The following is a 23,601-nucleotide window of genomic DNA, read 5'->3' as shown; positions in this document are numbered from 1 at the left end:
TAAAAGCCTCAGTTACATAACGGAAATACTCCAAACTTAACGCTGCTCGATGATGAAGTATTCTAACTTTATGAACTATTGCTTCACATTCATCAGACACTTTTTCTATTTTAAAATTTACCAAAAAACCCAAAAATTCCCAGATGATCTACTTAGTTTTTTCACGTTACAACACTTCAATTTTAATGAAAGTCACGATAATTATATTCATAATGTGCATAAATTACGATGCAAAAGGTTCCAGTCAAGTTGGTAAAATGAAGTGAAACCTTTAAATAAGTGGTTGCACACAGCAGCTAATAAATAATAGTGCTATCTTCTACATTCCCTCAGGGTAATGTTTCACTTGTTGACTTTTTTTCCACGCACAAATGCAAATACTGTCCCCTGCGGGCTTCTATGGGTGATCTGCAGGAGAGTTTTGAATGTGTTGTTAGGAGTGAAAACTTGTGTGGTTTCTCAAGAAAGGAGAGCCTGAGAAGAAGAAAATGCTGACCGTCTCAAACCACTGCAACATTTAAACTAAACCACCAAAATATGGTTGAAAAAAAGTCTGTAATGGAGGGTGGAGACTTAATTACTCAATAAGGCAAAAAGCAAACAAAATCATCAGATAAAGGAGGAAATATGTTTTATTTCAAAAAAGTTTTTCCTAACTCTCGGATGAACTCACAGAAAAGTCTGAGGGGTTTTAAGATGGAGAGTAAAGACAGGGTGAGGGTCTTTTTCCACCTTCCAGACTGGCCGGAGTAGATTTTTTACATTTACCAGTAACAGACAAGTCAAACAACAGACCAAAAACACAGTGTTTAATCCCAAATGTGTGTGTGTCTGAGGAGATATGTTAATCAATGATTGCTGAAGGGTTGTGTTCGTGTACTGTACACGTGTAATTATGTGTGTCCAGTCCTAAAGTCTTAGGAGGTGAGGTCACTCTCTGTTCTGTTTCAGCGCTGTCCAATGTACACAACTGACGTGTATGTATGTGTGTTAGCATGTGGTTTCGGCTTTATATGACACACACACACACAAGAAAGCTTCTACCATAATAGTCCTGAAAAAGTACCTTCACCGTCACGTCAAAAAAACACTAAATTGTGGTTTCTTTGATTTATAATGGCTTCTGTGTTTTGAAAAATGTTTGTTTTGTTAAATCACCTGATAGAAAATATGCAGAAATTACACATCCCACTACTGTTCATGAAGAAACAGAATCAGTGATGTTTGGTGGCAAGCAAAATTACTCTGACATCTCAAATAGCGGCCTTGTTTTCTAATTTACTCCAATTTCCACAGCAAATTAGCATGTTGTTCCTTTGTTTTCTAATGCAGAGTCAACACTTCCTCCATCTGTTCCAAATTAAAATGCTTCCAGCAGCTCATCTGGGATTCTCCCTAATCTTCCCTGGAAAACTTTAATTGTGAAACCCATAAAGGAAGTGTTGGTTTTCATTTACAGCACCTTGAAAGCATGGCAGTAGTAGAGTTGGTCAAAATGCATGAGAACAGTATCCCTGTTAAAAAATGTGTGGCAAGATTTTGCTTTTGCCCTGATGAGATGAAGGCTTTTAAAACGCACATCATGTTGAATCCCCTGCACCAGTCATTAACTTAGATTTTGGTTTTATTTGCGCCTAATTGTTTCGAACAATCTGCACCAGTTTTTACAACTTACAGCTGTTAAAATTATAACGTTCACCTCAAATTCTGTAACAAATTGTTTTTAAATTTAATTCTTGAACTTGGAAACAGCAGTTGCCAAAAAACACTTGGTCAATTTAGAAGCTGGTCTGGTGCTTTCAGTTGTATTATACAGTCTTCCTCAGCAGATCCAGCTCCTACAGAATGTCTAAATGAACCTTGTCAGCGTTCAACCTCAACTTTTAAGCCAGAATGGACATGAAGCCTTTAAATAAAAACAGAAATGTGACGTCATAACAATTTGACAAACTCCATCTGTTAAGGGAATTTAATGTTATACGATCAAAAGCTCAAGAAAAGCAACTAAATGGACGGCCTGTTGACATTATTGTTTAAACCGTTTAAAAGTTTATTCAGTTAAAAAAAAAAAAAAATTCTTCATTAATTCTGCTGCTCAGTATTTTGCACAGAAAAGTGCATTTATTGTCCTGCCGCTGCTCTGAAGAGGCACAGACACACACATGCACACCCTGTGGTTAACTTGGGAAACATTATGTGACACAGCACCAATTCAGGCCGTTAGAGAATTCCATGTTCCATGTTCTGTCCGCTGGCACGCGCTCATACAGTATATACACTGTACCTACATAGTTTTCCTTTTCGAAACAGCGGTTCTTCCACAGCTGTGGCTGTTTGACCAACATGTTTCCATTTAACAGAGAAAGCAAAAAGCGAAGGAGAAAAAGATGGAGAGAGGGACAGAAGAGAAGGGGGTTGAAGAGGTGAGGAAGGGAAAAACAGGCGTCCTGTTGGTGTAAATTGCCAGTGGAAAAGAGAAGGCAGTCATATTTTCCACAGGGCTGTCGGGCCAGCCTTGAAACTATTACTGAGTTAGCCCCGTGTGTATATGTGTGTATGTGTGTGTGTGTGTGTGTGTGTTTGTGTGTGTGAATGTAATTAAATTTTCCACAACAGTTTGCAAAATACACTAGGAAGCAAGATGGACAGAGAAGGGGGTAGACTAGGATTAATTTTGTGGATGCTTTACGACGGTCTTATGCTGGAAGATTTTGCAGTTTGTTGTATCTCTGTAGTATCTCCTGCAAGCGCACAAAAAAACAACAAGCACCTTAAAGTTCCTCAAAGAACATATATAATGTTAGATGTTTTTGGTAGGACTGGTGGAGGCTCCTGGTCCCTTTTATTTGCACTCCTTTAAACCTTGCCCTGCTGAAGTAGGACTATACTCTTAAGACATTTATACCTGCTTGAACGGTAAACATTGCGGATGTCCCGAGCCGCTCCTAAGGATTGGTTTTACGGGACATATTATCATGGATCATATCAGCTAAAATAAAGCAGATCGAAATCCAATCCTTTCATTCCTGCACTTTACTGTGTTTTGTCCATCTCCTTTACCAATGCCTGAATCTGATCCCTGGTGGTAACAAACCTGTTAACGTTATCTTTTATTTCTTATCAGCAAAGAGTAGTATAAAACACTCACTCACAACACACTTGTTTTAAACCGTCCCTGACCGTCGCTTTCTTCGATTAAAAGGACATGTCTCAGCTGGTAGGTAAGTCTTACGTGTGTCAGGAGTCACATTCTCCCAGTTAAATAATCATCCACATAATAACAATAACGTAACCTGATCAACTTCATGGTTTTGAATCAGGGCCTTCAGAACTTGGATCCAGTAGCTTGTGAAAAATAAGGTGGGCCAAATTTTAGAAGGCTACAGATGTTAGTATTAATGGATCTGACTCAACATCGGCAGATACCCAATATGAAACAAATAAAACTTGATCAGAACATCACTGGCAAACATCCTGTGTGTCCTGCAGGAGCTCCATTTGGTCAAGCTCTGGAGATGTGGAGAAAGTCTTGGCAATTCAGATAACAAGATCTTGGAAACCCCAAACAAGCCATTTCACTGGCTGTGAGTTTAAAAACACCAACACCCCACAAATAGCACCTCCTATTAATTTTATATATTTTTTCTCATTCGTCTAATTTTCTTGTTAATAATGGCAAAATCCCCTGCGCCCTTTTTTTGTGTTTTCTCTTTGCATTAGTTACACATGAAAATCTATTTATTTGTCATGAATAGTCCTATTTTCACTGTGAAAACAGCTGAATAATGTCTTCTGTCATCTGGGTTCTCTTGGTTGGGCTTCAAATTTTTAAAGAAAGACTGTGTTAGAGACTGGGGGATGGAGTTTTGGAGCTTGATCTTGGCCCAGTTTTGACACAAGTCCCTCGACTTCATGGAACCGCAATACTGAACTCCTGGAGTGCCCTCCAACAAAGTTAAACCACAATTAGGCTACTTTGCTAGCTTAAAAAAATACAGCTTTCATAATGTTTTTCCACAACCTTTCTAATCAATATCTTTGCCCTTTTCTGAACCTTTGGTTATATTTACAAAACCTAGGAGAGACAGCGTTCCGCGAAGTTGATTTTATGTACATTTAAAGATCCTACTAAAGGCTGAATTTGGGTCCTGTGCAGACCCCTAGTAGAGACTAGGGCAATGTTCAGAGTAAATAAGATTAAATAGACATGTACTTTATCAGATGTTTCATTTTAACTCCAAACTTCTCCAAACTGACCTTCATCCAGACCACAACAATCTCTCCTCTTTCCTTGTTGATATATATTTAGCCACAATGCCTCCAGCTGTGGCCGCAGAGACGTCTGTGACGCAAACAGCGAAACCTCTGCACACTAGAGACCATTATAGAAGCCCTCCTTCATGTATTCATATTGAATTAGCATTGTGCATATTGTAGAAATTGTGTGTTTTATGCAACAAACCCTTAGAGAGTCTTTGAATGAATGATGCATCAACACTCTGCTGCTTTCAGAGTAGGAGCTTCCAGCCTACAGCTGAGCTTTAAAAAGTTTGAGTCAAATTCAGGGCACAAGACTATTCCTGGTGTATACGAGAGAGTGTGTGTGTGTGTGTTTGTGAGTGTGTGCGCAGGCATGATGCTTACACTTATGTAAGCAGTTTTCTGTCATCTGCATCCCTCTTCCCCACTCGCCTCCCTTCTTTTTTATTCAATCTCCTCTTCTCTCCTCTCCTTGTTTCCTCTACTCTCCTGCTCTCTTCCTTCCCTCTTCTTTTAGTCTACCCTCACTGCCTTGTTTACGCATATTTGTTTTCTTTGTAGTTTCTTTTTCTTTCGTCTTTTCATTCATTCGTTTCCCTACACAAACCTTATTATCCGCACTTCTCTAATTTAATTTCATCTCCTCTCCTCTGCTCTCCTTCCCATCGTTAAAAAAGCCTGCAGGCAGGTTTAGCTGCACTATAATGCTGAGTTAGTTTTCCTCTCAGGAACCAAGTCGTCCTGGAGGCCATTTTCACAGCGTTGCATCAGAAATCTGCAATCTGAGCCTTGCAACAACACCTATAATAGAACTCACACCATATAGGGCGGATAATTACCAAAACTTTCACTTCCAGACTTCACAAACCAAACAGGATACAATTAGGACTTTTCTTACCTGTATTTATCGAGGTGAGGCTGACAGAGTGTAGCCCATTATAATCAGTTTTTTGCTGCTGGGCACTGGAAGCTGCCTATTATAGAGGGTAATAACGCTTAGTATTCACTATGGAACCAACAACTAAAGAATAAGAATTTTACAAAAGCAAATTATATAGAAAAAACAGCATGGGCTTGTAGTTGAACTCAGGAAACCTGTAATTCTGTGAAGGTTATAATAGTCCTAAAAACCCACCCAGAACACTCAGAGTTGAGCCAATACGTTACTTTTGTGAAAATCTACCGTTCACTTATCCTTGTGCAAGGCGTTCTGTATGCAGGGCTGAACTGTGCCAAAAAATCAGCCCTGGCATCGGTCGGACACTCCTCACCAACACACCTTGCTTCTATATAATATGTATATCTAATATTCTCCCAAACCAGCTGAGTTGTATGTGCTGTGGATAAGTGCAAGTGAATCAGTGTACTCATTCACACTCATTTATTGACTCCATGGTGATCAGAGGTGGCCATTAGTACACAACTCATATGCAAGTACAAGTAGCCTACAAGTCATTTTCACAGCAGCGTGGGATTAGCCAACATGATGCTGACAAAATAACCTCACTTCAGCCATTAGGACAGTTAGCCAAAGTTAAGACTGCATTAGGAAACTATGCTAGCTACAAAAACAATGTCAAATAGCTTATGGCGAGAAGGTAACAGTCTCACTTTATGATAGCGTTATGATTATGGTATTAGCATTGACCTTACAGAGGCCTCATGGAGAGGGGGTAAGACATGTGACTAGGCCAGCCCAGTGTCAGTATAGAAAATGACCCAATGGGCCACTGTCTGTGATTTATGGGCCAACCGTTGGCCCATTTTTTTAAAAACAGTTGAACCGGCCCCAAAGGTGCGTCGGCTCACTGGGCATTTGCCCGGTATGCCAGATTACCAGTCCACCACAGTCTGTATGTAATGTCACTTTAAACATTTGACCGGAAAAGACTGCCGATTACAGTCATCTAGTGTACATTCATATTTCTGTTGTTAACCTCCAACTACACATGATGCAGATTTGAGGTGTAAATTTCACACGTTTGTGACACAAAATCAGGAGCGCAGACATCTGAAGCCAAACAAGCTCACAAGGCTACCAACTACACTAGACTGTCCTTGATCTTCAAAATAATTTGTCTTGTCCAAATCAGTGTTGTGATTGCGCTGGAGAAGAAGGGGGTCAGGTTCATGACAAGAAAGACACCATAACATAATGAATCACTGATATGAAATGCTCGACTCACTTGACTTGAGTGTGAAAATGCTGATTGTGAGAGGGTACCTGGACCACTGACACTTCTCTAAAATTAAATATGCTCGCCAATATCCATCATACTGGTATTTTAACACCAAGTCTGTCATTTTTGTCATAGAAGGTTGGGTGTTAAATCATACAGCCCGCAACATCATCAGCTCAGAACCTTTGTTGCCATCCCTCTTCCCTCATTTTCTGTCATCTCTCTATTGTCCTTTTTTAAATAAAGACAAACAACATGCTGGGTGCTATAGATATGACCTCATGTTAGGTCCATTATGTTTATGTACCAACTTAATTTGAAACACTGTATCTTGTGCATTCCTTCGCACCAAAAAACCCCAATGAAAACCAAAGTGTGAATCCAACTTGTGTGTTTTCAGTGCTGTTCAGCTTCAACTGAATCATAACCGAGCCTTTTTGAAGTGTGCTTCCAGCATTGTTACTAATGTGTGACACTGGCTTCATCACATGAAATAAATCTTGAAGCGATTACACAGCACCAGAGAAATTTTCCCTGCTCTTGATACTTTCTTTTCACCTTAAAAGTGAGAGCATGAGTCCTTCTTGAGGGATAAATGTGTTTTATTTTTTATTGTGAGCTTTCACTGCACTAATTAATCACTAACTAATTCTTCTGTATGTCCTGTTCTGAGTGGATAAGAAAAGATAGTACAGAGAAGAAAAGTAAAAGAAAACTGATAAAATGCTAAAATGCTGAGAGATTTTTAAGGGTTTCCAAGAAGACAGCCGCCATCACGATGACTCTTACAGCTCAGGATGCAACTGCCAGCTTCCCTAGTTTGCCAGTCAACGTGATGTTTACAAAAGAATACAACTCCAGAAGGACCAAATGACGGTTGGTTTGCTGCACAATTGGCCAAAGGAGTATAAAAACCTTCCAAGACTCTGCCAGAATGTATACCAACATTTGGATGATGGCTGCTGGCCAGTTCGCACCATCTTCATCTGTCCTGCCTCTTTATTTATAAGCAGCAAAAGGTATGTGCTGTGTGTGTCTGAGTGCACTGCAGTTTATTCTTGACACAATGGGGGCGGGTGGTTGAATGACTACTGTCCCCAACACCCGTTACTCACACACACACACACCAGTGCTGACTGTCCACCCACGCACAGAGCTAATCTCTGTCCCCTCACATCCGCAGAGCAGCAGGTAGGTAGGAGGTGTGTGGTCTGAGTGTGTGTGTGTGTTCAGAAGGATGACTAACATCTTATAGAATTAAAAAGCCTGAACTCTCAGTAGCACAGATGGCTCAGTGAGAAAACTAGACGAATAAGAAACAGCTAATTCTACTTGATTTTTGCCTGAAATTCTTCCCAAAAATATACAAGCGCGAAAATCAGATTGCTGCTGCGTACAGTGTGTGTGTGTCTTACTGTAACTTGTACAATAGACCCGCATATAACAACATTTTTCCTGTTCCATTTCCTGCTGCAATTTTTACTACTGATTTGCATCTTTCTTTAGCAATTTCCTTTTCTTGTTTGAACTTCAATCACTTTATTTGCATGATATGTAAAATACATTCATGTTGGCAGAGCATGGAGAGAAGAGAAAATAGTCAATAAAAAGAAAAGAAGACAGGAAACATGGACCAAAGTATGTGGACACCCAAACATTGCACCCATATACATGTACGATGGGTGAACAGCTCAGTGAACCATGGGCTTTAATCTGCTGCTTTAACAGCCTCCACTCTTCTGGGAAAGCTGTCTGCAAGATGTTGGGGATGTTGGCTGCAGGGATTCAGACACAAGAGCACAGATGTTGGGCGATAAGGTTCGGCTCACTGGGTCAGGGCTCAGTGCAGGCCAATCATCCTCACTAAACTGGGAAAACAATTTCTTTATGGAGCTGGCTTTGTGCACGAGGGCATGTTGAAACAGGATTATATAAAATATTGTATGCTGTAGCATTACCATTTCCCCACAGACAAGGTTGTCTGCACACTTTTGGCCATATACTGTAGTGTTTTGTAACTGGACAACAAAAGGCCTCCGTTTAAACTCTGTCCATTAGCAGAACCTTTGTCAAAGACTTATCCAATCTACACTTCAGTCTCCTATCAGTTTGTGAGTGTATCATGCATGCCTGAGTGTGTATGTGTTCAACACTGTATCTGGGAGTGCCCCTACACGCCACCGGTACATGACACCCGAGAGCAGCTAAATATCCTGCACGGTGTGTCCTGCTTCCTCGTCTCTGTGGAAACCAGATGGATGTTTACTGTCAATACAGTGGCCACAGAGCCCACGATGGGCAGGAGTGGACCAGTTTTCAATGCTGCAGATTTTCATTCAGATCACATTTATTTTTTCCCCCTGGGATAAATAAATGATATGAAGAGGGAGAGAGAGGGAAAAAGAAGACTAGGGGTAGACCGAATGAGATGTAGAATGTGATGGAAGAGTAAAGGGGAGGGAGATCGCATGAAGCCGGAGAGAACAATAAGGCTTACAGAGGATGAAACAAAGAGGGTGAGAGAGAAAGAAAGAGAGAGTGAGAGAGAGAGGGAGGGAGGATCATGTGCAGAGGTCAGGTGAATTTCAGCTTCCAGGAAACAAAACAATTCATTCAGATCGCATCGATACGTGTTTAACTTCACATAAGCTCAAACTGATTAAAGATTCATTCTTCCTGTTGCTGCAGACAGTCGGCAGAGATACTGGTCTCCATTACTCTGCCTTGTTAAGAATTAAGAAACTATAGTTTGTATTTTTTCTCTTCTTTTTAGAAAATCCAGGTCCATTTAGACAACCTGAGTTTCTTTAAGCTCAAGTAATAACCTCTGTTTAGGGTTTTCTAATCTGCAGAGGCAAATAATGGCTCTTCTCTCTCAGAAGCAAAGGCGGAAGTAGTGTAATGTCATTATATCACCACAAATCCTCTTTTAACCATGACCATGATCTAGCTTTCTTTCTCGTGTTGCCTAAACATAACCAGACCTTAACATATAAGGTTAACAGAGGTCTAATAACAGAAAAGTTGTCACACATAAACTACATAATTTATCATTTAGGTATGTGTTATTTGTTGCCATGGTCTAAATGTATGCCCCAAAGTTTGCTTTCTTGTATTAACGTTGCAGGTTTGCAATGGAAACGGCTTTGCCAGATCAGAAAATACTGTGTGTGTTGTCTGGAGTCCATGTTGTGTTCACGGGGATCTCCACTGGTGTCGGAAACTTGTGGGAGAAAACACAAGCAAACTAAAACTGACCTTTCGCATTGCTCGCAATCTCCATAGCCACCACCGCCCTGATTTGTAGTTACATTTTGGGGGTTAGGGCGGGATCACTTTCAGCTTTATTGTAGCTACTGTAAGGAGGCTATAATCCCCAAACACATGAGCATAAATCAAGCTTTAAAGTGAAATTGTATTTCTTCCTCAAAACAAATTTGTGCCATTAATAATATTAAAAGCAAAATACCCATCATTAAGCGCTATTGCTTACTATATGTCCCACACGTGGCTGAACCTACACAGCACTCACACACAGCCAATAGCTTCATGTGACACTGTTCCCATTTACTCCTGCAGTCTTTACTACTGTTTTGTCTCTCTCTCTGTCTGTGAGGACACGCACACACACACAGGACGAGGAAACCATAGGAACAGAAGAAGGCGCTGTCAACAGCACCTGCTCCTCCTCCCCTGATCCTCTCTGCCTTTGTCTCTCCCTCCTTCTTTTCTCTTTTCTAGTCTCCTCTGGATTCCCTCCCTCTCTTCCTTCTCACTTCCACCTCACATCACCACTCATCTCCGTCTTTCTTTACTCTTCTGTCTTTTTCTGCCTCTTACTGTAACTCCAAAAGTATAAACTAGCTTGAGAGCACTGTCCAAATGAAATAAATGCAGGAGTATATGCAGGATATAGGGAGAGCTTTTTTAAGGAAATATTTACACTGTTTATCTCTTTTCCAGCTTGCAGTTGAGCGTTTTGAACCATTTCTTCTCGAGGTTGAATTCCTCTGACCTCAGATGTCCAGTGAGCGGAGCAATCACACGACTCGGCCTCTGCACCACCAAACACAAAGAGCCAACATTCAACAAATTGTGTGTGAGAGAGAGAGAGGGCGGGGGGGTTGTTGTATTAAGCTTTTGTTTTTCTCTCCACAGTCTCTCTTTGTTTTAATGTCTTTATGTCTTTTTGACCTCTGCCACCTCTCTCTCTCTTTTTCCATGTCTCTCACCCAACTTGGATGGTTGTCCATTGTTGGGACAGTTTCCATATTTCTCTTTCGTTCTCTGTCACCTTTTCCCTCTTCACTTTCTCCTTTTTATCATCTCTCTCTCCCCCCCCCATCCCTTCCTCTGTCTCTCTATCTTTACTTTCTCTGCCTCCATCTTTGTTTCTTTTTCTTCTCTTTTCTGTACCTACCTCCCTCTCTCATCCTCTCATCCCTCCCCTGTTTCTATTCCTTCTCTCCTTCCTCACCTTCTCTTCCTTCTTATCTTTTCCATCCCATTTTTTTCTCTCTTTCTTCCCGTCCTTTCGGTGGTAGTAATCATTCCTCACCTTTTTCCCCATTTAAAGTTACACTTTCTGTCATCGTAGTTTTAATTAATCACACAACTCATTAACGAACTCTCCCCCTCGACTGTTAATTAATCAGGTTTCTGCCTTAATGAACAGTCTAAACTCGTTAAACCTGTTTCGCTCTTAATTAGCCCGTTAGCTCCGGGGCCTAACGCACCGACAAGACTATTAGGCACTACTACGCCTTAATGGCAGTTTCCGTGAGTGTGTGCGTGAGTGTGCGCGTTAAGATTACCTCACTCACTAATGGGGCTGCTCAAATATTTATAGGGCAGGAAGCTGAATGGGAAGAATGATAGCGCTCAGGGAGACAGCAGACACTGAGGGAGTACATAAGAAGACTGATGCTGCCTTCAAGTGCTCCTCGTAAGCTCCAACTTCCGACCTCGGAAGTTGTAAAGATATGGAAAGCCCAAAGGGTCACAACACGCCTTTCTCCTCCTTCACTGTAAAGATGTGGATGTCACCCAACGGCTAGACCAAAATGAGTGTCGACATCTGTAACTAAATTAACCTTGAGCGCCATTAAGGCCAATGTCACTGTCACTGTTGGCTCATGGACAGACATTTTCATATCATTAGCATTTTGTTTGCCTCAACACTTAAATACAAATCAGAGTCAAGATCCCACATTTTAGATAAATCTGGTTGCAAGCGTGTATGACACAACTTCTGCCATTTTAAAGATCACAATAATAAAGCCGTGTAATTCTTTTGTCCTGTTTGAATAGCTCACAATAACAACATTGCGAGCACGCTTAAAGCCCAAATTATGCACAACTTAAATTTCAACCCATTTGTAGTCACCGCCTGCATGTGTGTGAAAAATCCCTTCAACTTGAACATACCATGGGGCGCGATTAGCTCAGTTGGTAGAAACGTACGCCCCATGTACAAGGCTGAGCCCTTACAAGAGCAGCCTGGGTTTGAATCCAGCCTGCAGCACGTTGCTGTCACCCTATCAATAAAGGCAGAATAATGCCCAAATAATATCTTAAACAAACTTAATCACATCATGATAACTTGTCAAAAAGAAAATTTTTGGCTTGTGTCAATGTCAAACCATAAGAATGCCTCAAATATGACAACTAGTGTATTTGACCATTGTTCATTTTGTGATGACGGACGATGGGCTATAAATTGGTCATTAGTCCAAGGAAGACATGTACTTCTTCTCTTACTAACAACTAGTATAATAAGTGTTACAGTAAAAATTCACTTTCTAACAGCTTGCCAAGATCTGGACACCAGTCACACAAATGAAGACTTGAAACTTAAACTAAAAAAGGAAAATGTGCATGTCATGTAACTGTTGGCATGAGACCTTTAAAGCTTACATCTTGATTTGCAGTTTATATATGTGAACTTGACTTGAACTTGTCTAAAGTGACTTTTAACTTAGACGTGGACTTGCCCCAAAAAACTTTAAAACAGCTCTGTGTTCGATAGGTTGAAGTCCAGGAGGATAAGCAACACGAGCGGTCAGGTGATAACACAGGATGTAAACAAATACTGAGCTTACCATATTTGGAAATCAAATGAGCACACTCAAAATATTCAGTGTAATCACAAACTACTTAAAAATCAATGTGGTCACACAAATACTCATCCTGAGGTGGCTAGGTGTTGTTGTTGTCCTGTCTGATTCATTTGACCACTCAGCTTGCTTTCCCTAAGATTTCTTGCAGATGTTAGTGTGTAAAATTGTAAAAAATAAATAAATAAAAGCTCAATATTTCCTCTATGTAATGCAGACATTTAGAGTTGTAGCTGCTGAAAGTTCTCACTTTCCCTCTAAAGACATAAAAATGGACACTTCCTGTCTCTCATGTTGCATCATGCTAAAGCATACGAATGGAAGCCTTGTATCACTCACAGTGTATGCTAAAGTATCACAGCATTAAACACTGGAACAATCTACTTTGGATGATTCATGTTTTCTGGCAACAAGGACGTTGGGAAGTTTACAAAACACAAATCTCAATGATTTGGTGCAGCAATTTAGTTCAGATCTCTGTCCTGAATCGTTGTTTCTTCCTTGAGGCGAGTGGAAACCCTCTGCCAGCAGAGTGAGGTAATTCCACTTGTTTCCAATTCTGTTCACTTGTTTCAAGAATTCTCTGGCAACAAGTTTGAGGATCTTAAAAAAAAGGAAGATACAGGCAGATTGCTACATGTGGATCAAGAAAATGAAACACATTGTGTGTAAATTGGCACATAATTCTAAGAATCTCATGGCGCAAGTGGCGAGGCACGGAAACAAAAGGAATGATGTCACCCCCATTCAAGGATTTACCCTTTATTGTAACAAGGCTTATAATTAGATTAAATTATATGTTGATGGTTATCTTTAGCCATGCAGGAAGCCGAATGACAGGCAACAAATGAGAGAGATGGAGGATGACTACATGTATGTGGCATCTAGCTGGGGAAAGTAGGGGTGATGACATCATGGTGTCAAACGCACGCAAACACATACTGAGACAAGCAAGAGGCCGAGGTGTTGCGTTACACTGATGAAAGTAAAGGAGGTACGGAAAGATGGAGGGATGAAATGAGAGAGAGAGAGAGGAGTCAGGAGAGAGAGCGAGAGAAATGTACTTAAGAAACAATAAAAGAATGAAGAAAGAAAGACGAGGGAAAGAGGTCAGCATGAAGTCAGTGTTGAGGAACTGGGAGGAACCAGATGGGAAACACATGCTGTGAAACACACACACACACACACACACACACACACACACACACTGAATGTGGGAGGAGTCAGATGATGACCTCTTGACACCAGATGGAGGGATGACACTCTTCCTCTCTCCTGCCTCGTTCTGTCATTCACTCCGAAAACTAATCCATCCGTCTGATTTAATCTTACAGTACTCTGTCGCTGTCATATCGTTGGCACGCTGGGTATTTTAGGTCCCCAAAGAGTTTGCAGTGAGCCCCCACAATCAAGAGTAGCGTGTGCTGTAACTCCACAGGAACGCTGCATTTAAGTCACATGAGGGAGGCGGTAAAAAGGAGCCACCTGCATGAAAACAGTGTTCACCTGAGCTTCAGACTGTAAATATTAGAGAAAACACTGCTGAAGTCATCTTCAGCAAGAAAAATCTGCCAAACTCAGCTTCATGTGTAAGTATGACTAGAAAATACTGCTTAGTAAACATCACTGAAAATACTGCCAGACTCTGTTTCAGATTAAAACACTTCAGAAAAATAATGCTAGACTCAACTTTACGTCAGAAATACTTCAGAAAATACTCCCAAACTCATCTTGAGTTAAGTAACAATTCCAAAAGTGCTGCTATTTACAGATAAACTCAGTGGGTGGACTGTGGATGTGCCTTTACTCAATGAAAAACTGTCAGAAAAACATCCATCTTGCCTCATCTTCACGTTGCATACAATCTTCTCATTCAAGAGATGTGGTTGAAATAACAACTTGTGAAATTCAGATAAGTCACTAGTGTTTGTATGCATGTGAAGGTGTGTGCTGCACCTGCGTTTGTGTGTGTGTGTTTTGGGGGCGGGACATGACAGCATGATGCCTAACCTCTCAGAGAAGCTGAAGCGTGAACCGCTGATTGTCTCCATGACGATGAGGAGCCTGCTCTCGACACAACGTCAAAGTGTGCGTGCGGGTCCATTAAGCAACATACAGACACAGAATCACACAAACTCACACACACACACACACACATGCGTTTGTTCGTCTAACCCTGTGGGGACATCTCATTGACATAATGCATTCCCTATAGGCTATAGCCCTTTACCCTAACCTTATTTATTTATGGTTTATTTTAATAGGGACTGATGACAACTGAGAACAGCAATCCAGTGTGTGTATTATAGTGTTTTTAGCAGTTGCTAATTTGCAGCATCCATCCCCAGAAGCAATACCAGTCCCTTAACCATCACAACTACATGCTTAACCTTAACACTTACCCTACTCCTTAAACTAAGTGTAACCTGAACCCTAAAACTAAGCCTTAAACTGCAAAATATATATAAACGTGAAACACAGACACTCACAAACTATGTACTCATAAGGGTGTAGATTACATTAATCAATGTTGAATCTGCCTCCTATCTTTTGAAAATTCTGTTTTATTTGTTAACACAACTTAGTAACAAAAAAAAAGCCTGCAGCTGTGATGGACTTTGAAAATTATACCAAATAAAGGACCAGGGAACACTGCAGAGCAAAAGCTGAACTAACAGCCCAAAGCAAACCAAACTAGAAGCTTGCCAGAAATAAAAAAAAGAAAAGAAAAAAAAGAAAATTACTTTTTCATCATCTCGGAATAAAATTGGAGGTCATGGAGCAGAAATTCAGATTCTGTGCTTAAATACTGGGCTACTGTTGCACCGTTTTACAGGCTGCTTGGCAACCCTTATCCTGGTTTTGAGAAACCTGCATATGCCACCTGGAGTAGTCCAATAGAAACAGGGATACTGTGGCATGTAAACACATTATGTAGGCTCCGGGTGTTCGCAGAATGAGTCAACTTGATTTACACTATTAGTCAATAAAACAAAAATATGATAATAAACATTTTAGGATGATTTACACAATGAAATGAGAGTGAGGTAGTGAAGGAAATATATTTTGATGTCATTCAATGACCATTAAATATAATAATTAGATGGAGAGGCCCAATCTAACAGGTGGTAACTAAAGTTTAGGCAAACTGAGCTCATACTAGTCAGTATAGAAGTGACAGTCGTCTGGATGTGGCGGAGACGAACTTGCCTGATCCAGACAATCAGAATGGACCACATTTATGTAGCGCTTTACTTCAAGACACTTCATTCACCTATTCACACCCTCCCTAGCTACACTTTTAGATGCTGGTCTGAACAGGAGGAGCTGGGAACCTCCAACCGTCTGACAAGAGCCACAGCCAACAGAGACCCCTGAACCTTGGATAATATTAAAATCATGTTTAAAAGGGAGACGAATAACGTGATCCCTCCGTGTTCCACGTAAACGTCTCATCTTGCTTATGGTCAAATCCAGGATAAGACTTCATAATTTATAATTGACAGCTGAAAGATGTCAACAATAACCACAAACCATTGACAAAATAAATCTCCCATGTGATTCTGGCTCACATGTTGAATAAAATATCATCATGTTATCACAAAATAAGTCATCATTGTCTGAAAACGTTTCAGAAAGATGTGATCGACAGTATCATCACATGTGGAGCAGTCCACATGGTAATCATTTAGATTTTCCACATGTGCAACTGATGTGGCTCATCTGTAACCATATTGAAAGAACCGACCAACGACCACTAATCATACTGGTCAGGGATACTGCCAGCTACTTCCTATGACAGGTGTCATCAAGCCTGTCTTATTAATTCTTCCGCAGACCTCCTACATGTGGAGGAGCAAATTTCCATAACAGGTGTGAGAGGCTAACTGAATACTTATTTTTTTGTCTTCACATACTTTTAAGTCAAACAGCTGACTTTTACTTTGTTTCAAATGAGTCAGTGGTGAATTCTGGGAAAGGGTTGGGTAAGGATGACCAGGACTGATGGGAAATACATCAAAACACACACGCGCACACACACCCAACACACACACACACACACACACACACACACACACACACACACACACACAGTTCCAGATTGTTATGCATTTTATTGCTTTGGCAACGCAGTAGTGACAGTCGTGCCAATGATGGATGTTTGAATTTAACTGAGAGAAGGGAGAGGGAGAGAAGAGAGAGACACAGAAATGAAACAAAGGACTAAAGTGAAACAGAAATGTTTTAAAAAATATCTACGGTCTTAATTTTCCTCTATGTCTCAGATTAACATGCAAACTGGGCAACAGAAGAAAAAAAGCACATTTCACATTTGTACTTCTATACTTGCGAGGACCAATGACATACCTGACATCAACATTCCCCCTAACCTTCAACTAATCCTAAATCAAATGTAACCTTAAAACCTTCTTTGAAGAGGTGAGGACCAGAAAAAAATGTCCTCAAACTGAAATAAAGTTCTCACAAAGATAGAAATACAAGAACACACACACTGACTTTTTGCATGCTGTGTTATTCAAAAGAATAAATACATTCTGCATTTACAGATTTGTCCATTACCTAATGGAAAATGTGAAACGTATGTTCAAAAACTTAATTTTCTGCTGATGTGCAAACCCCAAGCTAAAGTGATATTAGTGGTATAAAACTATTATTATTACATGTTTCACGGAAACCATGCAGACCTGTAGAGTTCAGGCTACTTGTACCGTGATTCTGGCTCAGCTGCACGTTCATTTAGTCACAATCTTTTAACCAATGTGCTATAGTAGGAGGCAAATCAGAACTTTCAGCTAATCACAAGATGATTCACAACAACAATAAGTTGTATTACTAGTTATATTAACTTATACGTAGGTTGCATTTGATTGTGAAATAATGAATCATTCTTTCATTCAATAAATGAATCAGTAAAATAGCTTGAGAACAGAAAGTTCTGGTTATTTTTTAGGGTCAAACATCATCATCCTAAATAGGCTTGTTTTTAGAAAGTCCTGACCTGAAACATTGATAATTTCTTCTCCTGAAGAACTCCGAAAAGGACCTCGACACCAGTACAGATTGGGATCCAAAGCACTGACGTGTTCCACACTTGACTCTGAACACAAATAAAAATGTAGAATTCTCTATAAGAAAAAAAATCCCTCATCTTTACCACAGAATAAGGAAGTGGGTCAATTACATAATCTCTGATTGGCCAACCAATGGGTTGACATGAAGTCTGCTTTTCTGTAAACCAGATGCATTATCATGAAGTGATAACAGTTTCACTTCACATACTGTAGTGTGTGTGTGTGTGCGTGTGTGTGTGCAAGCATCATTACAGTACCTTGTTATTTATATACTTCTGATAAAGGTTAATCAAGTAACAAGGCCGCTGTACAGTACTGACCCTCGTATATTATTCATTCCTTGCAAATGCACACTCAGCAAAACGTTGAAGGTTGCAGCTGATTCAATAAGGTGTTACAGTGAGAAATAGTCAAATTAAAGCATCCCACACTTATCAGCAGTCTCCTTCAAGGAACTAATCTCACAAGTTCAGCAACATGCATTTCTACATCATAATGAAACGGCACAAAACACAGACATATAGTTTAGAAACAAGCCAATCTGAGAGACAGTCGAAACCACATAGAAATCAGATGAAACATTCAAGCAACATAGTGATCTCTTTCACTGAAAAGAAACTAGCCTAGCCTGAATGAAACACCAGGAAACAAAGCGTGAAATATTAGATGTCCTTTTCAGAAGTTGTTATACAAAACTGGCAACTTTTAATTTGATTGCATGAGATGGTAGGTACTCCTTTATCTAAACCTGCGATAAGTGATTAATTGGTCACTTGTTATCATCGTTTCAGTTGATATGGTGAACAAACATTTGTTCATCTAGCAGTTACATAGCAGTGCAATGTTTACTCTCTATAGCTTTGTTTTGGTCTCTACCAACTTCTGAGGGAAATATCCAACTGCTAAATGCTCCACTATGTTCACCAGCTAGCCTCTAACTGTGTCTGTCTGATGTCTGGTGCTGAGCGGGTAGCATACAGTGGGTTTTTAGAGCCTTTTCTCTGGAAAATGCTGCCTGCTACACTGAAAACAACGCTGTGAGAGCGTTGAGAATAGCCGGGAAAATCAAAACTTCGAACTGAAACTGCATATTCAGATGATTATTCTCTGTCATTTGATACATTGTTATCATAAAATGTCGATTATAACCAATTTAAGCAGAAGCAGTGCTACCACAAGTAAGTAAAAGTCCTTTCAGGGTGTTATTATACAGTATATGAAATAGTTCATTGTAGCTGTTGGTGTACAATATCAAAACCAACTGTTTTGAAAGTGAAATCTGAAATTGCCTTTGAAAATTACACTTACATACTTAAGTACAGTACTTATGGATATGCACTTGACTAGACCAGCGCATCATCGACTCTGTTACACCTGGGATTAAATATGTCTTATACAATTTGGGTGAAAATCATCATAAATAGTCTTATTAAACTGTTCCATCACAAGTCTGCAGGATACTTTCAATGCTCCTCATCCCAGATGAGGGATAAGCATAAGATATTCAATCATTTGGTATTGTGGCCGTCACACCAAAGTCTCCCATAGCTGTTCAATTGGGTTGAGATTTGGTGACTGTAAAGACAATGGCATACAGTATGACTCACATCATTTTCATAATCATCAAATCACTCGGTGACTGTGAAGGATCTGCATTCGTTATGTATCTCTTCTCATTTATTTCCTTTAATCCATCATCTGTCTGTCTGTATCATGATAGAATAAATTAACCAGATAACATTTATTACAATATAGGATTTCTGGACACGACCTAATTATGTGACCTGACATTGGCACACATCTCCTGTGACCATGTTCTGTCTCTCAAATTGGCACTTAACCAGCTCACACTTATATTCTTTAAACACACTGTGAAACACGATGCATGTGTTGTTTTTCTTGCTCTCTGAAAAGTCGTCTTAGACTGCATGTACAGCTGAGAAGAGAGTACTTTTATACAGTTGTTGTCATTGTTTGCTCAGGACTTAATTGACAGCAGACGCTCGCTTGTTCTCCATCCACAACAATCCGCTGTTTTTTATGAGTTAATATTTTCAGTACTCCAGCTAATTTAAAATTACTATCCCAGCTGTTTGCCACCTGTTTGCTTTGCGTGCATTTCCTCGTTCTGTCCGCATGCGAACATATATTTCCATTTATGTTGTTGCCGTGCATGGGGCTGCAAAAACAAACAAGAGTTTTGCTCAAGATGATATCAGCGCAGCCAAATCCCTCTCTTACCACCTCTGGAGGTTGTCAGGGACAACTGGATCCTAACTCGTTGTCAATAAACCAAGCGAGGGTACATTTATCCCTGAATTATTCTGGTGTTTGGCTCTATGTAAATACTGTGGTGACCTGTAATTTGAGCCAGTTCAAACTGTTTGACATTCACGTTTATTCAGCACTCAGGACCACAAATTTGCACCGCATTTTGCTGGTGAATCATTTAAATACTCTATGTCTATTGTTTCATTTGATCTTATGTTTCTGTATATTTAGTTTATTGTGAGTATGTATTGTGTTGTGATGAAAGCCACATTTCCCACTGGGGAGAGTAAAGAAATCCTTGAAGCCTCGACCCCTGAACGCCCCCTCTGCCTGTGTTGGAACACAAGCATTTCCCAACTGGGGCAAGACAGCTGCATCAATATCAGACTGGAGACAGAAAGAGAGGGGGGGAGATGAGAGTAAAGATGGCAATGAAAGAGAGATAGGGGGAGAGAAAGAGGAGGTCAGCGAGGTTCTATTTTTATCTTTCCTGAGTCGTGTCTCGGCTTGAATGGAGGCAAAGAAGAATTGTGTTGAAAGGCCCGTGCACGCAAATTATTTCATAACCTTGGCACACAGCAGGCTGCTGAAAGCCAGTGATTTCAGTATATCAGTGTATAAATGTGTGTGTGTGTGTGTGTGATCACGAAGCACTAAGCCATCATCACAGCTTCACTATGACCTCCCCCGAGAGCTCGAAACATATCGCATTGCAAAATGTTGTGTGTTACTGATTTGTTTTTTCATGATATCTTTTCGTACCACTCGGACTGCCACTGTAGTAATGCTTATATTAGAGCGTGTGTATGTTTGTGTGTGTGTGTGTGTGTGAGCTTAATATATTCTTTTACAGCTTTCTAACATACTTTTTTTTGTCCACCAACCACAATGTCTGTGTCAAACCAAAATCATCCCAGCTACTTCGACTGATGGTAATTTAGCTCCCTGGAATGTCAGTGTGTGTGTGTGTGTGTGTTTTACAGCTGACTTCTAGTTCCATTTCTGGTTGTGGTCACATTGAAATTCTGTCCTCTCCTGCTGTTGCAACTATTTAGATTCAAGTAATTCTCCTTATTTTTTACCGGATCATGGATGCTGCATCTGGAAACAGCAGAGAAACCAGTAGAGTCGGTTCAGAAATCAGCTGGTAACACTCCATAATAAAGCAAAATGCCAGAGATACAAGACAAATTAGTATAACCAGTTCTACAACAGTATATAAACTGGGTTAGGAAGTTTTACAATATAAGCTGTAACGTTAAAAAGTCAAGAAAGCAGTCAAATCAGTTCAGAAACCAGTTGTTAATACTCATCAGTAAAGAAAAATGTCAGATATACAAGAGAAACCAATATGACCAGTTCAACAATAGAATATAAACGGAGACTGCTAGTTTTACAATGTAACATTAGACAAAATAAAACAGTTAGGAAACTCGGACACTTCAAATTAGAAACCAGTCTAACCAGTTCAGCAACACCTTTTTTTTTAGTCAGACACAAATCAAACAGAGCTTGATGTCAACTTTAGCCACAGCAACTGGTCACACAGTCTGAAAACTGAGGGTTTTATTCACAAAAAGAATGACGTATGTGAAGATATCTAGGTCAAAGTTATCCAAGGAAGGTTAAATTCAAGGGCAACTGCACTGGTTGAAGAGCCTACTTGGAGACCAGAACTGAAGAAACCCCTCAGATAAGAGGCGAAACATCTTCAAGTATCTTCAACCAGCCCACTCTCTGACCTCTGACCTCAAGCGCTTGTAGTTTGCTTGGTGAAGACTCTGGAAAGGACCCAGGCAGTAGTATGTTTTCCATTGTATTGGCTTTGTAAATGGTGACTATAGGGTTAAAGTGCTGCTTTTATGTGAGGGTTTTTACATCCGACTTAAGCTCTCTTTTACATAGTTCCCCGACTTTAGGACAATATATAAGAACAATTACTAAACATACAGACAAGGCACCGAAGTAGTTTTTATGTTATTGATTGGCCAGGATAGTCACATGACCTCAATTCAACTCTGTGCTCAACATCCACATAGCAGTTCCCACAACAACCAGTTCTTACTCCCAAGTCATCACATATGGACGCATGGTCAAGACCCCCTGCACTCAGTGTCACTGGGAAGACCCTTAGCGCCCTAGTTCAACATACAGGGGGAATCCCTGCACTGCAAAAACTGAGCTCTCCAAAACAAGAGGAAAAAAAGCATTAAAATGGGGGAAATCTTACTTGAAATAAGCAAAATTAAGAACAAGAATATTTCACTTGCTACTTAAGGCCTCAAAGCAAGTGAAATTCTCTAACATAAAAGCCGCCTGGTAAGAAGAAATATCTTGTCAGACAAAAAACAAGTATATTTTGCCTTCAATTAAGATAATTAATCTTACTACGATTTTAGTTTTTGCAGTGTGTAGCATCATTTATGAACGCTAACAACAGATGTAGGATATAAAAAACAGAAAAATTCAAGTAAAAACCTGGTTTGGGTGGACAGGTGGGCCAGAAACTGAACTTTCACTCATATTTATTCTTGCTATATTTGACCGTGGAGCCCTACACATCCAAAAACGACTCTAAAGGGAACCCACGGCGTTAAAAAGTGACGCCGAGGGGTCTTGACCAAGCATCCATATGTGACGAGTTAGGAATGAGAATGTGTTGTCTCATGGTCTTCCACAGTGGATGAAGTTCAAAACTCCATCTGTGATGATATTTAAACAGTTCAAAACTCAAAGCTAGTGCACTTGTTAAGTAGAAAGGTCTGTAAAAAGCTAGTATGTGGAACTTGAGTTAAGATTTTTTTTTGTCAGACCTTTAAATGATGACCGTACTTTTATAATTGCTTAGTTTCAAAGCCAATATGCCATAAAAAATGAACCTGCAGTGCACTGAGCCTCTGATCTCACTGTCTACACATGTTTACAGTAAAAATGTTTTTCACTGTGGAATCCTCTCTGTTTTTAAAATACCTATCTAGGAAGTGGATTTATGTTGTTTTGAGATGCAACATAAAATTGTGGAAAATACTCCAAAGCTGTATGGAGACCATCCAAAGTTTAAGTGTATAACCCTGAATCATCCTGTACATGTGAACTTTAGATGTATTCCGACTATGTGAAAGTAGTATGTGGTAAGTAGATGAAAAAGTAGCTTTTTAGAAACATTCTTGGCCCAAACACACTGCTCTGTTTCACACTGGTGTTTATGAACCTCACACACTTAATCACACCCAGAAAATCCATGTTACGCAACTCTTGCTGAGCTTTCCGCTGACCTGTTAAAACCTCGGAGGAGTCATTTCAGCTAAAAAAAGTATCTTGGATCTAGTCAGTGTGGTGACCAAGGGAGTAAGTGAGAGCTCGAACGGTGAAGCAGACCAAAGGTTTCATGGAGGGTTCCATGTAGGCCCTGGGACATCCCATCGCACATGAGCGATGAAACCGTATTGTTTAGATAAGAAGCTCTCGGGGAATCTAAAAAACCAATTCGGCCATCAGTGACGCTAAGCTGGTGTTTGGTCACAAACCAAGTCAGACAAACACACTAAGCTTAAATACCTTTTGTTGTCGTAGCTGGGTGCAGCATGGTGCAGCCATGCAGCTCACAGAATTAGGAGCTTCTGTTGCTCTACATCATTAAACTGTGCATTATGCTGCACAATCATGCACAGTAGACCTTAG

At 40.1% G+C, this 23,601-nt stretch overlaps 1 protein-coding gene across 1 annotated transcript in view; it reads right to left on the bottom strand.

Moving 5' to 3' along the window:
- hivep2a (HIVEP zinc finger 2a) overlaps nucleotides 1-23,601 on the bottom strand; it is a 106,643-nt gene that overhangs the window by 32,591 nt on the left and 50,451 nt on the right.

The sequence above is a fragment of the Micropterus salmoides genome, unplaced genomic scaffold, assembly GCF_014851395.1.
Source record: "Micropterus salmoides isolate LMB-PRFRI ecotype aquatic unplaced genomic scaffold, ASM1485139v1 Ms_hic_scaffold_18, whole genome shotgun sequence".
NCBI classification, from domain to species: Eukaryota; Metazoa; Chordata; class Actinopteri; order Centrarchiformes; family Centrarchidae; genus Micropterus; species Micropterus salmoides.
This window is presented reverse-complemented; position numbering and strand designations above follow the sequence as displayed.